The sequence below is a fragment of the Callospermophilus lateralis genome, chromosome 12 (genome assembly GCF_048772815.1).
Source record: "Callospermophilus lateralis isolate mCalLat2 chromosome 12, mCalLat2.hap1, whole genome shotgun sequence".
Taxonomy (NCBI): domain Eukaryota; kingdom Metazoa; phylum Chordata; class Mammalia; order Rodentia; family Sciuridae; genus Callospermophilus; species Callospermophilus lateralis.
Window position 1 is genome coordinate 66,494,031 of NC_135316.1, and position 23,323 is coordinate 66,517,353.

The 23,323-nt window shown below is 33.6% G+C and overlaps 1 protein-coding gene across 1 annotated transcript in view; it reads right to left on the reverse strand.

Annotated features, from left to right (window-relative positions):
• Positions 1-23,323, reverse strand: part of Vwa8 (von Willebrand factor A domain containing 8) — a 392,265-nt gene that overhangs the window by 348,808 nt on the left and 20,134 nt on the right. The window lies entirely within an intron of this gene.

Consider the following 23,323-nt stretch of genomic DNA (forward strand, 5'->3'; position numbering starts at 1 on the left):
TCTTTCACAATAAAACTATTATTATCAATGCTAAAACAGCACAAAGTCTTTGATATCACAAAAAGTCACATACCCTACATGTGAAAACATATAAGGACATTTGAATAATCAACTATAAGTTTCCCTAAAGAAATGAAAGTAATTTTCAAGGATAACTTGAGGAACTGGTATCATTATTTTACCACAATTCCACAGCCTAACCCTTTTGTTCCAAAAGGGAGATACAAACAATCACCTCAATTAATGATTATCACAAACTTGAAAATTTGGAGACAAGTAAGTATAACTTAAGTTAGCAATGTTTTTAAGGTTTCCCAAACTCCACAACTAGAAAGTCTGATGTAGATTTAAAACTACTTTGGAATTTATAATTTAAATCTATTCTTCTATACAAACTCTTTTGGGAACAGAAGACTACTCCATACAATGCCCTTCTAAGTCTGCTACTAAATAAGCTCCAATGTGCTTATCTTCTACCTCAACATGTTCTAAAATGTTTAAATTAATACAGATAAATTGTGTTTGTTCATGTGTAAACTACCCAATGACTCAAAGAGTCCATCTCTAGGTATATAGGAAAATCTCTTGCCCTTGTACAACTAAAAGACATGTAGAATACTCTGAGCAACATTGTTCAAAATAAAATAAAACTGGGGAAAGGAAAATGATAAAATACACATGATGGAAAATTTTCAAAAGAACAAAAACAGAATAAATTATCGCCTACTTTGAAAAAATCTGAAATCTAAATGCTCCAAAATGTGAAATTTTTGAGTGCCTAAATAACACCACAAGTGAAAAATTTCACATGTGATCTCATGTGACAGGCTATAGTCAAAATGGAAATGGACTATGTTGTTTGGAATTATCTTCAGGCAATGTGTATAATGTATATATGCAATATAAGTGAATTTCATGTTTAGACATGAATCTCATCTCTAAGATGTAAACAAATATTCCAAAATAATATTCCACATTTTTAAAAAATGTGAAATCCAAAATACTCCTGGTTCCAAGCATTTCAGATAAGGGAAAATGCCAACAAATGCTGAACCTTAAAAATATCATATCGAGTGAAAAACTGCCACAAAATAAATCATTTGAACTATTGTAATAAAGTTCAACAAACTAGAAAATGAATTCTTTTGAGATAACATGACAAAACAATGCTCAAAAAGCAAAGGAATGATAAATTCAAGAAACTGGATGCATGGGGATGTGAGGTGGGCATGGAATCACAGAGATTCTCATGGAACGCTACATTGGTATGAGTAGTAGTCTAGTTTTTAAATTGGATATGGGCTACAGTGTTTGCTTTATTATGCTGCATTTTATATATACATAAAATGAGAAACGTATATTATATACTCTTTTGCATATATTGAATATCCATGCTTTTTTTAACTTTCTTTAATCATCCAACGAATTCATGAAATAATTTAAACATCCAACTAAGAAAGCTTGCAAAAGAGTGCAAGTGGTTTTGTTTTGTTTTGTTGTGCTCTGACAGCACAACATTATTAGCCCCTCACTCCCAAAGAAAACTAATCGCTAGAAAAGGTAATTTTCTGGTTTTCTTTATCCTGGTAGAAAGATCAAGGGAAAGGTTTTGGGTAGATTGGTTGGTTTATTACATCACTGGAGTAAACTAAAACATCTTGTAATTTCCCCAAAACAAACTCCTCTATGTCTGAAAATCAACCCAAGTGGAGGTACTTGGCTTCTCTTTTGTCTTATCAATCCTCTAAGACATGGATGGGGGCATACATCTTCAGGGGAAGCTACTGGAAGAGAGTTTGAGAAAAAAAATCTTAGATATTACAATGTCTTGTGGTCCTCTAAAAGGAGGACCTTTACATAAATGGTTATACAACATCTCTGTGGTATTAAAATTTCATGGAATTGGAGAAGAAAATTGAGATGGAGAAGAATGTCCTTAGAAGAACCATAATAAAAAACTGATTGAAAAACACTGCTCTAATATTTATACTTCTGAGAACTCTTTCAAGTAGTTTCTTGGTATTAGGATTCAATTCACCTGGGTCTACAGAGTTAACCTCACATATAACTAACAGATGTCCTTATAACTATTTTTTTCCTATCCATCTTTGTGATAAACAGTCTAATCTTATTTCAAAATAAGTCAGTCTCCCTGTTGTTTAAGGACAAAATAAATAAAAATTAAGAAACCCTAAATTCTTTATCAGTAATATGACACAATTTTCCCTATGCTGCAGAGCTACTACTTCTTCTTACTCTAATATCAAATAAATTGTTAAAAACATTTGGGGTATTTTTTTCCTACCTTACAAACCTTGGCTTATTCTGGCCACAGGCTTTCTTACCCTACTCTCACAGTTTCATGTTACTCTTTGTGTTCAACTTTGGCAATGTGCCTGATATTCCATTATCTAGACTTGACTACTGAAAATCTAAAGCTTGCCAAGTTCTAAAAGGTAAAGCCAAGTTGGTATCTTCAGCTTCCTCCCACCTTTTATTATTTATAACTATTGGTAACTATTCATAATTACAGTCTTATTTTAGTTCTAGATAGTTCCAGTCTATTTAAATGTCTTGATCTTGGAACTATATTCATTTTCAAGGTTGTTTTAAATCCAAGGCAGCAGTTCTCAATCAAATGTAGAAAGGCATGGAGTTATTTAAAGTTAGAAACCTAGGAATTGTGTATAGACCTGTGAATGCTCATGAGAGTGTCCTCCATTTCATGTGTGTTGAGAACCACTGGCTTAAGAAATATCTGACAGGGGCTGGGGACGTGGCTCAAGCGGTAGCGCGCTCGCCTGGCATGCGTGTGGCCCGGGTTCGATCCTCAACACCACATACAAACAAAGATGTTGTGTCCGCCGATAACTAAAAAATAAGTATTAAAAAAAAATTCTCTCTCTCTCTCCCTCTCTCACTCCCTCTTTAAAAAAAAAAAAGAAAAAGAAAAATCTGACAATTTTCAGCAACCACTTCCCTTATTCTTAGCACTCAACAGTGGTTTTCAACCAATGGTAGTACTGCCATAGCCCAATACCTGCAGAAGGCATCTGGAAATGTCTCAGGATACTTTTAATTGTTGCAAAGCTTCAGGCAATGAGGAATAATTTGGTTTACTACCAATATTTAGTGATGCTAAATGAAATGTCCAAGATAGTCCCATACAGCCAAAAGGTTAATAGCATCCTAATTGAGAAATGCTATATAGACTTTTTTTTTCCTCAATTGCCTCCATTGCCAGCACATTGCTAAGGAGTTGTAATTAGTCACAATTAAGCCCAAAGAAAGCATTCCTCTCAGTTCCCCTACCTGTTGCAAGATGACATTGTTAGGGATGCAAATCAGTAGCAAGTTCTTCCTTTATGCAGGCCTGGAGGAGATGTCAGGATATCTAAGGCTTTCATCATCACTTTCAATTCTAAGTAGCTTCTTAATCTAGTTGCAGATCTTATAGGCTATGGTGTATCTTACAATGACCATATTTTTCCCTACTTTCTTCTTTCCCCCCCCAAAAAAATAGCCCTAATAACCATAAATTATTGCATTCTTATCCTGTGCTAGATAAAAATACAAATGATCTTCTATAGTGTAGAAAATAATTTAGATCTCACAATAACCCTATAAGGCAACAGACTACATCTGTGTAAGGACACAGACCTGAGCCACACTGTCTGGATTCAAATTGTAAATCTACTATTTACTAGCTGTGTAACCTTAATCCAGGTATTTAATCTGTGTGCAGTTTCCCCATCTGTATAAGGGACCTAAAAATTGTACTCACAGAGCTAGAACATGGTCCAGTAAGTGCTATGTGTTTGTTAAATACTCATTATTTCTTATAATAAGAAAATCAAAGTTGAAAAGGCAATATCATTTGTTCAGTTGGTAAGTCCTTAAGCCAATATTAGACCCAAGTTGTTCCAATCTAAAGCCTGCATTCTAGTCATTATGTCCTCTAGGTTCAAGACTTTCCCTACAAGTGCAGACCCACAGGGATACATCAAAAATTTTAGTGGACTCAATGTTCTGTCCATTAGTTCTATTTCTCTTATTTTTGGTGATATCAATAATATATTCTATTCTTTCTATTAAAATGTCAGTCATTCTGTTATGTACATTATATTATCACAGGACTCACTTCTCCATAAAAAATTCTACTTTCTTTATTCCTTTTTTAGGATAGTATATTTTGAAAAACAAACAAACAAATCCCATATTTAATTTGTTAGGAAATTTCATTAAAATGCTAAAAGAAAGCATTATATAGTGCTATGTGATGCTTGTGGTGTATTTACATTAATGATTGAAACTAGCTGTATTTTTAGGATGGCCTCAAGAAAGCATGAGTCATACTTAAAAGCATACCAGAAATAGAAATAAGATTTAAGACTGTACATTATAAACATCTGCAAAATAAACTGCCATGCTGTCGTGCATAACCTAATATAAACATGGCCCAGCACATGAGAGAAATCCCCAACTTGTTTTCAGGCACAAAATGCTACCTTTCAGGAGTCTACTAATAATAAGTTTACTTATTATTAGTAGACTCCTGATACTACTAATAATAAGTAGTACCATATTCTGATTCCCTTTCTATGTAGAAATAAAATACCTGGCTCGTGTTGGGCTAATTATTGTTTCAATTCTTGTCAATATTTGCTTCAAAAAAATTTGCCTTTTTTTAAGCATAGTATTATTTTATTTTTTATTGATTTTTTTAAAAAAATAAATATTTAAAAATTGCTATTTTTGATCAGTCATATTCAAGGGCTTTAAAATAATTTTATTAGAGTAATCTAAATTTTAATTTTCTTCCTTTACAGACTCCAATTTGTCATAAAAGTAAAAATTAGAATTCCAGAAAATTAAACATAGTTCAAATTCTCTTATAATAAATTCTTCAAAACTAGTGATGTTGCTTAGTATCCCAAGAGACAATATAATAGAAAGAAAAAAAACTTTGATGCCAAACAAAACTATAGTTAAAAACTACAGTTGTGATTTTGACACTTTCCTTTACCAGTCATTTATCAGTGTTCTTGGACAAGAATTTGCCTATTCTAAGTTTCCTTATTTTCAAAAAAAAGGGTAATAATACTTATCAGGTATGGTTATTATGAGGATTATGGCTAAAGTACTTTGTCCAGTCCCTCAGTCAATGAGATCCAGGTAGGGAAAGACCTATCTTCACCTGAAAAGTCCCTTCCCTTGATGTGTGGCCTGGACAACAGGCTGCACAGTGTAAACTAGGTGGATATGAATGGACTCTTGGGTTTACACTAAAATTATCCTCTGGGCCTAGAACCCACCCTGAAAAAATGAGAGAGAAAGGAACCCAGTATTTACACATCCTAATCAATAGAGCCTGAGTTGGTACTCTCTCATATCTACTGCTGCACTCTACCCTTTGGGGACAAGCTATCATGGTACCATGTCATCCGCCACAGTCATCCCACAAAATCACTCAGAGATATTTAACTCACATCCATCACACTCCCCTAAATTTTTTTCTATCCATATTACAGTGCAAGATTTCAAAAGAAGCACAACTAATCTCCTCACTGTAATTGCATGCTCTTCTACTAAACCATCATGTATCTACTGTGTATCATTTGTAAGTGGATGTAGTGGACATCAAGGAGGGAAATGAAGGCAGGGGACACAATACACTGTGTTTAGAACCAAAGCCCTCATTATTTACAACATGGGTTAACTGAACTAAAAAGCTCAAGTATTTACACAGGTCCATTTATTGAAATCTATATGCTTATCATCAAGAACACAAAGTACAAGAATGTCCTTGAAGATGTTATCAGAAAATAATACACATATAAGATCTCAGTTTATATAAAGTCACTATCTATTAAATGAACTGATGAGTTTTCATGTGATATGGCTGTAACAAAAACTAAATGAAAACCATAACATTGGCCAGCACAGATCTTAGCACAGAGAAGGTATTTAGTTTTTCTTAAAATTAGAAAAACTGGTAAATATAGAGTAAATAAATTATAGTATATTCACATACAATGACTAAGTGTCCCACTGTACACTTTTGGGGTAAAGGTTGTATATTTGCTTGTGTTTGCATGATAAATACAAAATGAATATCCTTGAAACTAATACTGTAAGAATAATGTGAAAGGAAATGGGTGGAAATATTTCTCAATATGTATTTTTACATTGTTTTGATTTTTTGAGCCAAAAATTCTACCCCAAAAAAATGTTGTTTTAGGTTGAGCTTTAAAAAATGTTTGCTAAAAAAAAAAAACTTTCCAGAATATATTGCTTTGTTAAAATGGTCACAAAACAGTACTTCTAGAATATTTTTATATGGAAGGCATATATTATCACAGTTTTAAATATTAGGAACATTTAAATATTAGGAACATCACCAAGGAACATTATAAGGATTCAAGTATACAAAGTATGTTCTCTGCCCCTTACTAAATTGGAAATTAATAATGGAAAGATCTTCAGAAAGTCTCCAAACATTTAGAAACTAAATAGCACATATCTAAATAAGAAATGAGATCACTGCCAAGTGATATCAGAAAAATGGCTAAGCAGAAGTTCTCAGTGATCTCCCCTAAAAAAAAAAAAAAAAAATCACAAAACAGAAAATAAACATCTATAGTTCAACCAAAATAACTAAAGGAAAGCAGCCAAGGGAGCTCCCAAGAGTCCACATAATGCTACCCGCAGAGAAGAAACCAACAGTGCCTTGTCCATCCCCAATTCCATACCCACTCACAACTTCACCCCACACCCCTGGCTCAAGCTACTATTTAACTATCCTATCAGGGAACCAGAGCCACTGCTAGAGTACACCTTACTCCAGGGACAAATAGCCATGGAATCCCTCAATACTACAGGCTTTGACACTACTGCACCAATTCTACTAGTAGTCCATCATTCCTGAGCTTAGAAACTGCTACATTCTACCCTCTGGGACAAGCTTTCATGTGCATGTCACACACACCCCTATCCCAATAATTGGTACAGCCCACATTCAGGGCCTTAGCTGAAATGGCACAATTCTCTCTACCAGCCGTGAACTACCACAGCAACTTCAAATTCTGGTCCCCAAGCCAACATGGAGCCCTCTCCCTTGGGAGGGGTAAATCCCAACCATCTGACACACTAATGCAGTTGTACCCCCTAGAGCCACAGCTGACACAGCACCGTGACCTGAAGAATCGAAGCCTCATTTGACCTATGTATTTATGTTTTCTGGGGCTAAACTGAAGCAGCAACTTGTACTGTAAGTAATCAAAGGCCTGGATGAGCTTAGCTACCCTGCCATCTAGGTTGAATAACCACAAGGCTCCATCTCCCAGGAACTGAAGTAAGCACCCAGAATATGATCTGTTGAGGCACCCAAATCCGGGCATCTTCATTGCACCGGTGCTTATTTACCAGGGCCCAAGCCACAGCTATGCCTTGCCTCTCCTAGGTTCTTGCTACTGCTGCTACTGCTGCAGCACCTGGCCACACAGAGCATGGCTGTGTCATTCCCACCATTTGGGGGTCTACAGTCACCAATGCATGGTACCTCTCATGTGCCAGGGCCCATGCTGCCACTATGTCCTGTGGGTTCTAAGGTCCAAATTGCAGATGTGCCCTGTTTTCCAGGGCACAAGCCCCCAAAGCACTTCTTCCCCATAGCCATGCCAGTGCTGTGCCCTTCCCTCCAAGATCTAAGTCACATCCACACATCCCTGCCCTGTGGTCCCAGTGTACTGCCTCAGAGAAACAGACCCAACTTTGTGGGAGAAATGTATCCACCTATGCCTTTGAAAATGAACCAAACTGAGTGTGGTGGCATATACCTATAATCCAGGCAGCTTGGGAGGCTAAGGCAGGAGGATCACCAAGTTAAAAGTCTGCCTCAGCAATTTAGCAGAAATTAAACAATTTAGCAAGAACCTATCTCAAAATAAAAAATAAAAAGGATGTGGCTCAGAGTTTAAGTGCCCCTGGGTTCAAGGAGTGGCACACCAAAACAAAAAAAAAAAAAAAGAAAGAAAGATAGAGAACCAATTCTTCAGGTTTCATTCTTACAAAGCTACAATAGTCTCAAAAGTCCCTAAGCCCAGAACCATAGTTCCAAAGCCACACCAAGCACTTACACCCTGGACCCCAGTGACACTATCACTGTCTTTGGACAATATCTGACTGGACAACCATGACAAATCCCTCAGCTAAAAATGCCCACTGTGGGGAAGACAAACACAGCAAGATTTCTAAAGAGATCCTTACCACTGAGGACCCCAATAACCTGTTACCACCCTGCTACAAACTCTTGCACCCTAGACCACTGAGACACCTGGACTCATCAGTGATGATGATCACAACTAAAGATGCTGCACAGAGTCTACATCATCGCACCTACCCAGAGCTACTGTGACCAGCACCTTTAGGCCCACCTATAGGTGAAAGTCTTCCTCTGTGAGGTTTGGGAGAGGTAAAAGTTTTACCAGATGGACAGAAATCAATGCAGGGACACAAGAGACATGAAAAAGTAAGGAAACACGATATCACCAATTCTTTAGTAACAGACCACAAAGAAATGGAAATTTATGAATTTTCTGAAAAGAAATTTAAAATAACCATGTTAAAGGAACTCAGTAAGACACAAGAAAATACAGACAAAATTTAATGAAATTAGGAAGGCAATTCATGATCTGAATGAGAAATTCAACAGAGATGGGCATCATTAAAAAAAAAGAGGAAACAAATCCTTGAGGCTGATATTTCAATGAAATAAAAAAATATAATACAGAACTTCAACAACAAACTAGATCAATCAGAAGAAAGATCTGTAAATATAAAAACAGGTCTTTGAAATAACTCAGGCAGAGGGGTATAAAAAGTGAAGAAAAGCCACAGGAGTATGGGAAACCTTAAGCAAACAAATATTCATATTATGGGAGTTCCAGAAGGAAAAGAGAGAAAGGGACAGAAAACTTATTTAATACAATAGCTGCTAATGACTTCCCGTGTCTTGAAAGACATGGACATCCAAACTGATAAACCTCCAAGGTCCACAAATACATTCAACCCACACAAGTGGCACATTATACTTTCATTATCAAAGAATCTATAAAAAAAAAAAAAACAGAAAATACCACAATGGTGGTAGAAAGTCCTTACCTAATAATAATAATCTTGAAATTAAATGGATGAAATTCTTCAATCAAAAGACATAGAATGGCAGGATGGCACACCTGTAATCCCAACAACTTGGGAGCCTGAGGCAGAAGGATCAAAAGTTCAAGGACAGCCTTTGTAACTTAGCAAGACCCAGTCTCAAAAAATAAAAAAGGGCTGGTGAGATAGTCAGTACCCAGTGCCTTCCCACACACCCAGAGTGGATGAATGGATTTAAAAAAAAAAAAAGAAGAAGAAGATCTAACTATGCTGCCTACAAGAAATCCACTTCAGCTTAAAAAACACACATAGGCCAGGCATAGTGGCACACGTCTATAACCCCAGAAGCTCAGGAGGCTGAGGCAAAAGGATCATGAGTACAAAGCCAGGTTCAGCAACAATGAGGCACTAAGCAACTCAGTGAGACCCTGTCTCTAAATAAAATACAAAACAGGGCTAGGGACAAGACTCAGTGGTTGAGTGTACCTGAGTTCAATTGTGGGTACCCCTCACCAAAAAAGAAGAATGGGGTGACTACACTAATATCTAAGAAACTAAACTTCAAATAAAAAGCTACTACAAAAGACAAGGTATGCATTCATAAGTATGTAACCACCCAACACTATTAAACCTATATACATAAAACAAATACAAGGCAGAAATAGGTAACAATAAAATAATAGCAGGAGACTTCAATATAATATTTCCAATAATAAATAGAACAAGCAGAAAATTAAAATGGAATACTGTATCTGAATTGCATTCAGACAAAATAAACTTTAAAACATCTATAGCCAGGAGGAGTGGCACATGCCTGTAATGCAGCAGCTCAGGAGTCTGAAGCTGAGGATCAGAAAATTTGAGCCAGTCTAACTAAGTAAGACCCTATCTCAAAGAAAGAAATTAAAGAGATACAAATAGGAAAAGAAGAACTCAAACTATCCCTATTTGCTAACAACATGATTCTATATTCAGAAGACCCAAAAATTTCATCAGAAAAATTCTACAACTCATAAATTAATTCAGTAAAGTAGCAGAATACAAAATTAACACCCATAAATCAATTGCGCTCCTATATATCAGTGATAAGTCAACTGAAAGAGAAACTAGGAAAACTATGCCATTCACAATAGCCTCAAAAAAATGGGGAAATCAATCTAACAAAGAGGTGAAAGACCACTACAACAAAAACTACAGAACACTAAAGAAAGAAATTGAAGAAGACCTTAGAAAATGGAAAAATCTCCCATGTTCTTGGATAGGCAGAATTAATATTTTCAAAATGGCCACACTACCAAAAGCACTATTCAGATTTAATGCAATTTCTATTTAAATTCTAATAACATTCTTCATAGAAATAGAAAAAAGCAGTTTTGAAATTCATTTGGAAAAAGAAAAAGCAGGAAGCATCACAATACCAGAACTTAAATTATACTAAGAAGCAATAGTAACAAAAACGGCACGGTATTGGCACAAAAACAGACATAAAGACCAATGGTACAGAATAGAAGACACAGAGACAAACCCACATAAATACAGTTATCTCATACTAGACAAAGGTACCATAAACATACATTGAAGAAAAGATAGCCTCTTCAACAAATGGTACTCAGAAAACTGGAAATCCATATATAGCAAAATGAAATTAAATGCCTATTTCTCACACTACACAAAACTCAACTCAAAGAGGATCAAGGACTTAGGCATTAGACAAGAGATACTGCACCTACTAGATGAAAAAGTAGGCCCAGTCTCTGTCATGTCTTGCTTAAGAACCAAATTCCTCAACAAGACTCCTAAAGCACAAGAAGTAAAATCAAGAATCAATACATCGGATGGTATCAAACTAAAAAGCTTCTTCATAGCAAAAGAAACAATCAAGAAGGTAAGAGAGCACCTACAGAATGGGAGAAAATCTTTGCCACCTGCACTTCAGATAGAGCATTAATTTCTAGGATATATAAAGAACTCAGAAAACAAAACACTAAAAAAACAAATAACCCAATCAATAAATGAGCAAAGGAATAGAACAGGCACTTCACAGAATAAGAAATATGATCAGTCAACAAATATTTGAAAAAATATTCAACATCTCTAGCAATTAGAGAAATGCAATTTAAAACTATACTGAGACTTCATTTCACTCCAGTCAAAATGGCAATGATGAACAATACAAGCAACAATAAATGTTGCTGAGGATGGGGAAAAGGTCCACTCATAAATTGCCGGTGGGCCTGCAAATTGGTGCAACCACTCTGGAAAGTAGTATGGCGAGTCCTCAGAAAACTTGGAATGGAACCACCATTTGACCCAGCTATCCCACTCCTCCATCTATACCCAAAGGACTTAAAAACAGCATACTGCAAGGACACAGCCACATCAATGAAAGGAGGAATGGGAAAAGGAAGAATAGTCAAACGAATCTGACTGACCTTTTGTATGTACACACATAAATAAGGCACAGTAAATCCCAGCATCAAGTATATACACAAGACAGTAATTAAAAAATAACTATCAATAAATTGCTGAAAGATCATTAGAGTAAAGGGAGAGGTACAGGGGGAGGGAGAGGAAGGAGGGAGTGCTGGGTCTGAATTAGAGCATATTATATTCCTTACTTTTGTGATTAAGTCAAAATGTATCTTAATGTCTCTTATATAACTAAAAAGAATCAATAAAAAAGTTAAAAAAAAGAATACTAAACTTGAATAGCACTTCAGACAAAATGGACATAAAAACACCTACAGAGGACTGAGGTTATGGCTCAGTGGTAGTGTGCTTGCCTACCCTGTGTGAGACACTGGGTTCAATTCTCAGCACCACATATAAGTTAATAAATAAATAAATAAAGGTCCATCAACAACTAAAAAAAAATTTTTTTTAAATCTACAGAATTTGCCATTCAACAGTGACAGAATACACATTTTTTTTTCTAACTTGGAGAGAAAAAGAGAGAAGACTTGAATAAGTAAAATAAAAAAATGAAAGCAAAGACATTATAACAGATGCATCAGAAATAAAAAGGATCATAAAGGACTATTATGAACAAGTCTATGCCAACAAAGTAAATATCCTAGAGGAAATGGATAAGTTCTAAGATAAACACAACCCACCAAGAATGAATCAGAAAGAAACAGAAAGTCTGAACAGGTCAACAACAACTAAAGAAGTTGAAGAAGTAATTTAAACCTTCCAACAAAGAAAAGCTCAGGACCAGATGGCTTCATGGCTGAATTCTATCAAACACTCAAAGAAGAATTAAATAAAATTCTTCTTAAACTTTCCAAAATATCAAGATAGAAAACTTCCTAACTCATTTTATGAAGTCAGCATTACCCTGATACATAAGCCAGATAAGACATCACAAGAAAACAAAATAGGCCAAATTAATGTAAAAATCATCAATAAAATATTAGCAAACTGAATTCAACAACACATTCAAAAAGTTATACATCATTACCAAGTAGGTCATGCAAGATTCATTTAACACATGCAAATCAATCAATTGTGATACACTACATTAACAAAATGAGATTTAAAAAGCACATGATTATCTCCATCAATATACAAGAAAACATTCAACAAAGGCAAACATCCTTTCTTGACAGGAATTCTCAACAGGTTAGGAATAGACATAAAGTTCCTCAACATAGTTAAGGCCATTTATGAAAACCCACACCTAACATTACAATCAATGGGGGAAAACAGATTTTCTACTAAGATCCAGCACAATGCAAGAATGTACACACTCATTTCTTTTCAACATAGAATTATTCTCAAGAACAATCATAGACAAGAAAAAGAAATAAGGGCATCCAAATCAGAAAGGAAGAAGTAAAATAATCTCTATTTTAGATGACATAGTACATAACGTAGCAACCACGAAGATTTTACACACACACACACATACATACACACACAACCATTAATAAGTGAATTCAATAAATTTGCAGGGTACAAAATCAACATTAAAAAGTTGGTAGCATTTATACATAAATAATGATCTAGCTGAAAAAAAAACACAAGAAAATGATCCTATTCGATAGAACCAAATAAAAACACTTGGGAATAAATTTAAATGAGGAGGTAAAAGATCTATATACTGAAAACTAAAAATATTGATGAAAGAAATTGAAGATAGCACAAATATGTGAAAATATACCTCATAAAAATGGATCATAAGAATTGGTGAATAATTAAAATGTCTATTTTACCCATATTGATATATAGATTCAATATAATCACTACTAAAATCCCAATAACATTCTTCACAGAAAAAAACTATCCCAAAACCCTCTGGAAACCACAAAATATCCTGAATAGCCAAAACAATTCCAAGAAGAAGATGGAAGCATCATACTTCTTATTTTGAAATTTTATTACAGAGCTATAATAATCAAAATCATATGGTACTGCTACAAAAACAGACACTTAGCCCAGTAGAATAGAATGGAGAACACAGAAAAAAAATCTAAACATATACAGTCAACTACGTTTTTTGTTTGTTTTTAGTTGTAGTTGAACACAATACCTTTATTTTATTTATTTGCATGTGGTGCTGAGGCTCAAACCCAGGGGCTCACACATACTAGGCAAGCATTCTACTACTGAGCCACAACCCCAACACTTGGTCAACTACTTTTGACAAAGATACCAAGAAGACATACTTAGAGAAAGGATAATCTTTCCAGTAAATGGTACAGGAAAACTGGATTTCCACATGCAAAAAAAAAAGTGGGACCTTTAACTTACATGATATACAAAAATCAACTCAAATTAATCAAAGACCTAAATGCTGTATCTGAAACAACGAAACTCCTAGAGGAAAATATGGATGAAAAACTCCTGAACATTGATGTTAGCAATGATTTTTTTTATTATTATTATCAAAACTTGGGCCACAAAAGCAAATATAAATAATCCAGACAATATCAAACTAAAAATCTTAGGTATAGCAAAAGAAACAACCAACAAAATGAAAATTTGAGGGAAATTTTGCAAGTCATATATACAAATGGTTAATATCCAAAATTCATTAAGAACTCAGATGACTCAATAGAAAAATATTATATGATTGAAAAATAAGCAAAAGATCTGAATAGACATTTCTCCAAAGACATAAAAATGGTCACCTAGTATATAAAAAGATGTTAACATCATTAACCATCAGGAAATGCTAATCAAAACTACTGAGATACTAACTAACTCACACCCATTAGAATAGACATTATGAAAAAATAACAAATGTTGCTGAGCTTGTGGAGAAAGGAAATGTGAACTAGAACAACCATAATGAGAAAAAGTATGGTGGTTTCTAAAGAAATTAAAAATAGAACTACCACATGACCCAGCAATTCCTCTTCTGGTCATATACCCAAAGGAAATAAATTGACTTCTCATCAATAAATCTGTACTCTTGTGTTCAATGCAGCATTATTCATGTTAGCAAAGGTAGGGAAACAACTAAGTGTTTATGAATGGATGAATGGATAAGAAAATTGTGGTGTATAGCTATGCATGCAATGGCATATTACTCAGACTTAAAAAAGAAAATCTTACAATTTGTCACCATATGGATGAACATGGGGGACGTTATACTAAAAAAAACATTGCATGATATTCTTATATTTGAAAACCAATGGGGTATGAGGATCAAATACACAATGAATGAGAATAAAACAGAGATTATCAGGGATGGTGGGTGGGGAGGATAATAAATGTGAAGATGTAAGTCAAGAGGACACAAAGTAGTAGCAGGATAAACAAGTCTGGAAATCTAATTTACAACGTGAGAACTAAATATAATAAAACTATCATGGATTTATGATGCTTCTAAATGAAATTTATAGATTTTCTTGCCATAAATAAAAACAAAAAATGTATCACTATGTAAGATGATGGATATGTTGATTTGCTTCACTATAATAACTATTTCATTTTATACATATATATATATATATGTATATATATATGTATTCCACAACTTAAATTATATACCATAAATATAAACACAAAAAATTATTTTTAAAAAAATTACATGGGGGCCTGGGGCTGGGGCTCAGCAGCAGCGCACTTGCCTGGCATGTGTGAGGCACTGAATTCAATTCTCAGCACCACATACAAATAATACAATAAAGGTCTTTCAACAACAAAAAAGAAAATTAAAAAATAAAACACATGAGTTGTGCCAGGAATGGTGGCACATACCTATAATCCCTGTGGCTCAGGAGGTTGAGGCAGGAGGATCGTGAGTTCCAAAGCCAGCCTCAGTAATTTAGCAAGGCCCTAAGCAACTTAAAAAGTACTTGTATCAAAATGAAAAATTAAGAAAAAAGGGCTGGGGATGTGGGTCAGTGGTTAAGTACCTCTGGGTTCAACCCCTGGTACAAAAACAAAACAACAACAACAACAACAAAGAAAATATGGGTCAAAAGAGAAATAAGGGAATTACAATGCTTTTAAAGCTGAATGAAAAGGATATCATAATGTATAAAAATTTTTGGCATGCCACTCACTCACTGCCTCATGAGAAATTATATAGCACTAACTGCCTATATTGAGATAAAGGGAGTATTTAAAATTAGGGGTCTCAGTTGTCCTTTAACAGAGTGGTAAAAGAAGATCAAATGAAGCCCAAAGAACGGAAATTATAGGGCTGGGGCTGTAGCTCAGTGGCAGATCACTTGCCTAGCATGTGTGAGGCACGGGGGTTCAATCCTTAGCACTACATAAAAATAAAACAAGTAAAATATTCTGTCCATCTACAACAACCAAAAAAGTTTTAATTAAAAAAAGAATGGAAATTTTATTGATTAGAGCTTAAAAATCAATGAAATAGGAACCAGAAAAATCAAGAAAAGCAACAAAACTGAATTTTTTAAGAATAACAATAAAATTGACAAATCTCTAGACATACTGATCCAAAAAGAGGAAAAAAGAAGAAAAAAGAAGATACACATTACTAACATCAGAAATAACAAAGAGACATAAAGGAACACATACATCAAAAAGTAAAAAAATGAGCATGGATGTGGGGAAAAAGTTACACTCATACACTGCTAGTGGGACTGCAAATTGGTGCAGCCAATATGGAAAGCAGTAAGGAGAATCCTCGGAAAACTTGGGAATGGAACCACCATTTGACCCAGCTATCCCAGTCATCGGTTTATACCCAAAGTACGTAAAAACAGCATACTACAGGAACACAGCCACATCAGTGTTTATAGCAGCACAATTCACAGTAGCTAAACTGTGGAACCAACCCAGATGCTCTTCAGTAGATGAATGGATAAAGAAAATGTGGTATATATATACAATGGAATATTACTCAGCATTAAAAGAGAATAAAATCATGGTATTTGCAGATAAATTGATGGAATTGCAGAATTTAATGCTAAGTGAAGTTAGCCAATCTCAAAAACCCAATTGCCAAATGTTTTCTCTGATTTAAGGATGCTGATTCATAATGGGGATGAGGAAGGGACATGGGAGGGTTAGATGATCTCTAGATAGGGCAAAGGAAAGGGAGTATGGGGGTAGAAAAGATGGTAGAATGAGATAGACATCATTACTCTAAGAATATGTATGAAGACATGAATGATGTGACTCTATGTTATGTACAACCAGAGATATGAAAAATTGTGCTTTATATGTATAATATGAACTGTAATGCATTCTGCTGCCATATATAACAAATTGAAAATTTAAAAAAGTAAAATAATGAGATATTGTGAAAAATTTTATGCTAATACATTTCACAACTTGGATGAAATGAACAAATTCCTGAAAAGAAAAGTTTCTTAAAAGAGCTGGGTCTTCTGACACAAGAAGAGATAAACAGCCATATGTATGAAAGAATTTGAACTTACCATTAAAAATCCTCCCACATACACACACACAAAAATAAATAAATAAAAAATAACTCCTAATCAAGATAATTTCACTGGTTTTACCAAACATTTAGGGGGACATATAAATTTTATACAAATGTATTCAGAAAACTGAAGAGGCAAAAACACTTTCAAATTCATTCTAAAGCTAGCACTACCCTGATATTGACATCTGACAAAAACATAACAAGAAAACAAAGCTACAGATCAATATATTTCATAAATATAGATGCACAAATTCTAAATATAATTTTAGCAAATAGTCTAACAATATGTAAAAAGAATAATACATCAGCACTAATTGGGATATATCCTGGGAACAAAGTTAGTTTAACATCTGAAAATCAATCAGTGTAATTCACCATATTAACAAACTAAAAAAGAAAAAGAAAACTGTCAAATAACACAGAAAAAGCACTCAACAAAATCTGACATTTCTTCCTAATTAAAAAAATCAATCAGGTGTGGTGACATACACATGTAATCCCAGCAGCTCAGAAGGCTGAGGCAGGAGGATTACAAATTCAAAGCAAGCCTTTTGCTTTGCAAAAGCAAGACACTGAGCAACTCAGTGAGATCCTGTCTCTAGATAAAATACAAAATAGGGCTGGGGATGTGGCTCAGTGGTCAAGTGCTCCTGAGTTCAATCCCCAGTACCAAAAAAAAAAAAAAAGAAAAAACTATACCTATTTTACATAAGGGAGAAAGGTTGAATTCTTTCCCCATAATATCAGGACAATGTTTTCTCTCATAGCTTGTATTAAACATTACACTGAAGGTTCTAATAAATGCAATAAGGCAAACAAATAAAAGAAACAAGAAAAAAAATATTTTAAAGAAAAGAAATAAGAAGCATCCAGATTGGGGAAAAAAGTAGCAGAGCTGTCTTCGTTTATTGACAACATGATTGTTTATGTAGAAAATGTGATGCAATCTACAAAAACAAACTCTTGAACTAAAAAGTGACTTTAGCAAGGTACCAAGAAACAAGATCAATATACAATAATTAATTGTACTTCTATATTACAGTTGAAAAATAATACTATTCAAAATAACATCAAAATATGTAAAATACTCCAAGGATAAGGTTGACAAAATATGTATAAGACCTATACACTGAAAACAGTAAAACACCACTGAAAGAAATTACAGAAGACCTAAATAGAAAGATGTGAATTGTTCATAGATTGGAAAGTTCAGTATTATGAAGATATCCCCAAAATCATCCATAAAATCATCTACACATTCAAAGCAATCCCAATCCAAAATCTTGGCAGGCTTTTTTAATATAGAAATTGACACGCTGATTACAAAATCACATATAGATGCAAAGGACCTAAAATATGCAAAACAACTTTGTAAAAAAGATAAAAATGAGTAACTTTACCTCATTTCAATATTATTATAAAGCTACAATAGTCAAGACAGTAAGGCACTGGTGTCAAGAGAGATAAACAAACGGAACAGAACAGAGTCTAGTAATGGACACGGAATATACATTGACAAAAGAACAAAAACAATTCAGTGAAGAAAGGATAGATTTTTTTTCGGCAAATGGTGCTGAAACAATTGAATATCCATATGTAAAATAAATGAACTTTGGCCCATACCTTATACCATTTACAAAAATTCATGTAAAAAGAATGATAGACATAAATAAAAACATCTAGATAAAAATTTAGGGGAAAAAAGTCTGTATGGAATTCAGTTAAAGATTTCTTACATTTCTCAGGTGACTACCAAAGCACAATCTATCAAAGCAAAAACAAAGTTAAAAAACTGATATGCTATAGACTTCATTAAAATTTACAACTTTCACTCTTCAAAGAACAGAAGAGAACAAAAAGATAAGTCACAGACAGGAAGAAAATATTTCAAAACTTACATCTGATACCGAGGATGTATAGCGAAATGGCAGGGGTGGGTTTGTAGAGAAAGAAATAGCAAAACTCAAAAAAAGAACATAAACAATTCTCCCCCCAAAAAAAATAGGTGAAAGATTTGAACAAACACTGCAACTAATGCCACTAAGAAACACAAATTAATTCACTGTGAAATATCATTACGCATACATTAAAATGGTTAAATTCAAAAGATTGGCCAGGCACAGTGTCACATGCCTGTAATACTGGTGGCTCGGAAGTTGAGGTAGGAGGTTTGTGAGTTCAAAGCCACAGCAAAAATGAGATTCTAAGCAACTCTGTTAGACCCTGTCTCTAAAGAAAATACAAAATAGGGCGGGGGATGTGCTCAGTGGTCAAGTGTCCCTGAGTTCAATCCCTGGTACCTCCCCCAATAAAAACAAATCAAAAAGACTGGCCATGCTCAAGAGCTGACAAAAATATGAAGGAACTGGAACTCCGCGTTGTTGGTGGAAATGTAAAATGATACAATCACTTTAGGAAACAGAATGGGAGTTCCTTAAAAAAAATTAACAAACACCGTGTAATATAGCATATATATATGAAAAGAAAGCATATGTCCAGAGACTTGTGCATGAATGTTGAGAGCAGCTTTATTGTAAGAGCCTCAAAATGTTAATGGGCTGAATAATCACTGACAGGTAGATGGATAAACAAATTTTAATAGTAAATATAGTAAAATGCTGTTCTCACAAAAAAAAAAAAAAAGGAAGGAGGAGGAGAATAATCCTTTTGAATGTTGCAACATGGAAGAATTTCAAAGTAATTATGCTAAGTAAAGAAGCTAAACGAAAATAATTTCTATAGTATGATTGCATTTATATACAATTCTAGAAAATCTTGGTAAGTCTATAAAGCAAATCAGTGATTTCAAGATGATGGAGGAACCAAGGAAACATCACAAAGGGTCACAAGTAAGCTTTTGGGGTGATAAATTTATTTGATCAGTATTCTAACTATAGTTATGTTTCCTGGTTATAGGACATATCAAAACTTACCAAAGTGTACATTTTAAATATATAAATATGTACAGTTTTGTGTTTAAATTATTCCTAGCAATCTTTTAAATACTAAAATGACACATATTAAAATGATAACAATGATTATAATTCAATTTATGAATGATTTGGTTTTTAAACTTGGTGTTTTTTATATTACTTTCTAAAGAAGTCATAAGAATTCATACATCTACCAACAAAATATGAGAACGCCATTGCCCTAAAACTCTATAGGTACTTGATGTTCCAATACTTTTTTGTTGTTGTTGCAATACTTTTTAATTTCAGCCCAATAATGTATAAAAATTGCTAACTTATCATATAATTTGCATATCTCTAACTATAAAACAGATATAGAATATATGTTTATACACTTACTGGCCACTAGATTTCCTCTTCTGTGTCACAGCTATTGAAATCCTTTCCTTACTGTCTATTGAATCACATGATTTTTATTATCAATTTGTAAGATATATTTATATATTAAGCATTTAGTCCTCTATCACATGTGTTGTATATGCATTAAAATGATTTTTAATTTAGGCAATTACTATTTGAATTAATTTTCTCATATAAACAATGTCATTCATTGTAGCCAAATTGCCAGGTACATCCAAAGAAGCCTATTTAACATATTTCATAGCTCAAAAATTGTGTATCTGGTGGCAGAAGGCATTGGAAAGATGTTGGTGGGAGGACATAAAATTTCAATTAGACAGGAGGAAAAAGTTCAGATCTATTATACAACAGGCTGACTATAGTTAATAATGATGTATCGTATACTTACAAAAAGAATCAATTCTCAATGTTATCACAAAATTAATAGATGAGGTAAAAGATTTGTTAAGCAACTTGACTTAGTCATTCTATAATTTTGAAACATCATGTTATGTACCATAAAATTTTGTCAATTAAAAAATAATTTTAAAAAAATTGTACATCTGCAATGAAATTTGTAGAAGGCAACAAGGGCAATTAGATGGAAAATAAAAAGTAATAAAATATATCAAAAAAATTTACTTTATTCTATAATTTTGAAACATCATGTCATGTACCATAAAATTTTGTCAATTAAAAAATAATTTTTAAAAAATTGTACATCTGCAATGAAATTTGTAGAAAGCAACAAGGGCAATTAAATGGAAAATAAAAAGTAATAAAATATATCAAAAAAAATTTACTCTGCATACAGTTCCTAAGAGAAAGAAGATTAAAGAAAAATTAGGAACTGGATAAAGATTACTATAAAGATTCCAGGACAGACTGTGGGACACATTCAAGGACTTAAAAGTTGATGAATTCTTCCTTCTGAGAACTCTTCTTAAAAATACATCTAAAGGGGGCTGGGGCTGGGGCTCAGTGGCATAGCACTCACCTAGCACGTATGAGGCACTAGGTTCAATCCTCAGTACCACAAAAAAATAAATAAAATAAAGATATTGTGTCCATCTACAACCTAAAAAAATTTTTTTAAATCCATCTAAAGAAAACCAAAGGTACTTCTTACAATAAATTATTTCATAATGAGATGCAATTAGTGCAACTATTAAAAATTAAATTAAAAATAATTTTAATGCATATACAACACATGTGATAGAGGACTAAATGCTTAATATACAAATATATCTTACAAACTGATAAGAAAAATCATGTGATTCAGTAGACAATAAGTAAAGGATTTAAATTGCTGTGACACAGAAGAGGAAATCTAGTGGCCAGTAAGTATATAAACATATGTTCTATATCTGTTTTATAGTTAGAGGTATGCAAATGATACAATAAGCAATTTTTATACATAACTGAGCTGAAATTAAAAAAGTATTACAACAAATTAAGGCAGATCTTAAGTATTAGAAGCCCTATTTCTCTTATGTTTTCTGGGTTTTGTTTGGTTGGTTGGTTAGTTGTTTTTTAAGCTTTGACTATGTAGTAAGAGAATCTTGGGTAATCCAGAGACCTTTTTGCATAACTTGTCACTAATTCATTAAAATTGACACATAAGGGCTGGGGTTGTGGCTCAGCAGTAGAGCACTCACCTAGCACATGTGAGGCCCTGGGTTCAAACCTCACCACATAAAAATAAATAAATAAATAAATAAATAAATAAATAAATAAAAGTACTGTGTCCAACCACAACTAAAAAATAAACATTAAAAAGAAGCTGACACATAGCTGCAATAATTATTCTGCATTACTGATATTTACACAAGAATTCTATTTTCCCCATGCTATTCTATCATTTATGATGTTGATGAATTTCTCAAACCTCAAAATTATTTATAAACTAAAGAAAAAAATCCTCTCATCCTGTGATCCATTTTAAGAACACAATGTTGTAATTCTTGCAGAAAATCTTTGTGAGCTCTCACAGCTCTGATAAAAGTTCAGAGTCCAGTAAACCTTAAATGACCTCATGTATAATTAGTCTGCTCATTGCAACAAGAATATTATGTAAGGATGCAGAATATAACTCTCAGGTCAGGTTTAAAGTTATCTATTGAAAACTATCTAACCTGGAACATCACCTCATAAGGCAAACCCTGGAAGAAATAACCTTCTTTGATACAAGATAGTTTAACTTCAAGCAAAAAAATATGAAAGAATCTCCCTTTTTAAAAAAACTGCCAATTTCACCTAAGCCTTAAGATTCACTTTCACACAAAAAGGCAAAAGACACTTATAGTCTATCATGATAGACTAAGATGATAAATGGAAATTACAATGGTTAAGGCAGGAGATGACAAGAGATAGTTTATTTAAAAAAAAAAAAAAAACTAAAGAGCAATACAACTCCTGTTTCTATGATGTGCCAGGCACTAAGATGGGTGCTAAAACTAGAAAGATGTCCTGCTTTGCTGCTTTGCTCAACACTATGAAAACAGAAAAAGTTCAAAAGAAAAGCTGACAAATGAGTATAGAATGTAAGCATTCATTATCTCAGGTGTTCAGTGAATTAAGCAATCTTACTTTGATAATACTGTTTTCATGTGGTTTTTCATCAAATCTTAGACTTCCACTTAAGAACATTTCTAGTCCATAGCAAATACCAGTTAGCAGGATTCTACCGTTGTATTAAACACATGTTTGCAGGGTTCATATCTCAATGGTGTGATTTTTATTTCTTCATTTCTATAACACTATAACAATGGTGTGATTTCCAGTGCTCTGACAACTTTGATAAAGATAGAAATAAAATATCATGCCACGCTTCAAGTAATTCAGCATTTTTAAATAATCTTTTATACTTTTAAATCTAAAAGGAAATTTTCTAACATATCATTCTACTTTCCATTCCAGAATTAATTCTACAGAAAATCAAGAGTAGCTCATAAATAGCTAGAAACTGTGGCAGGCT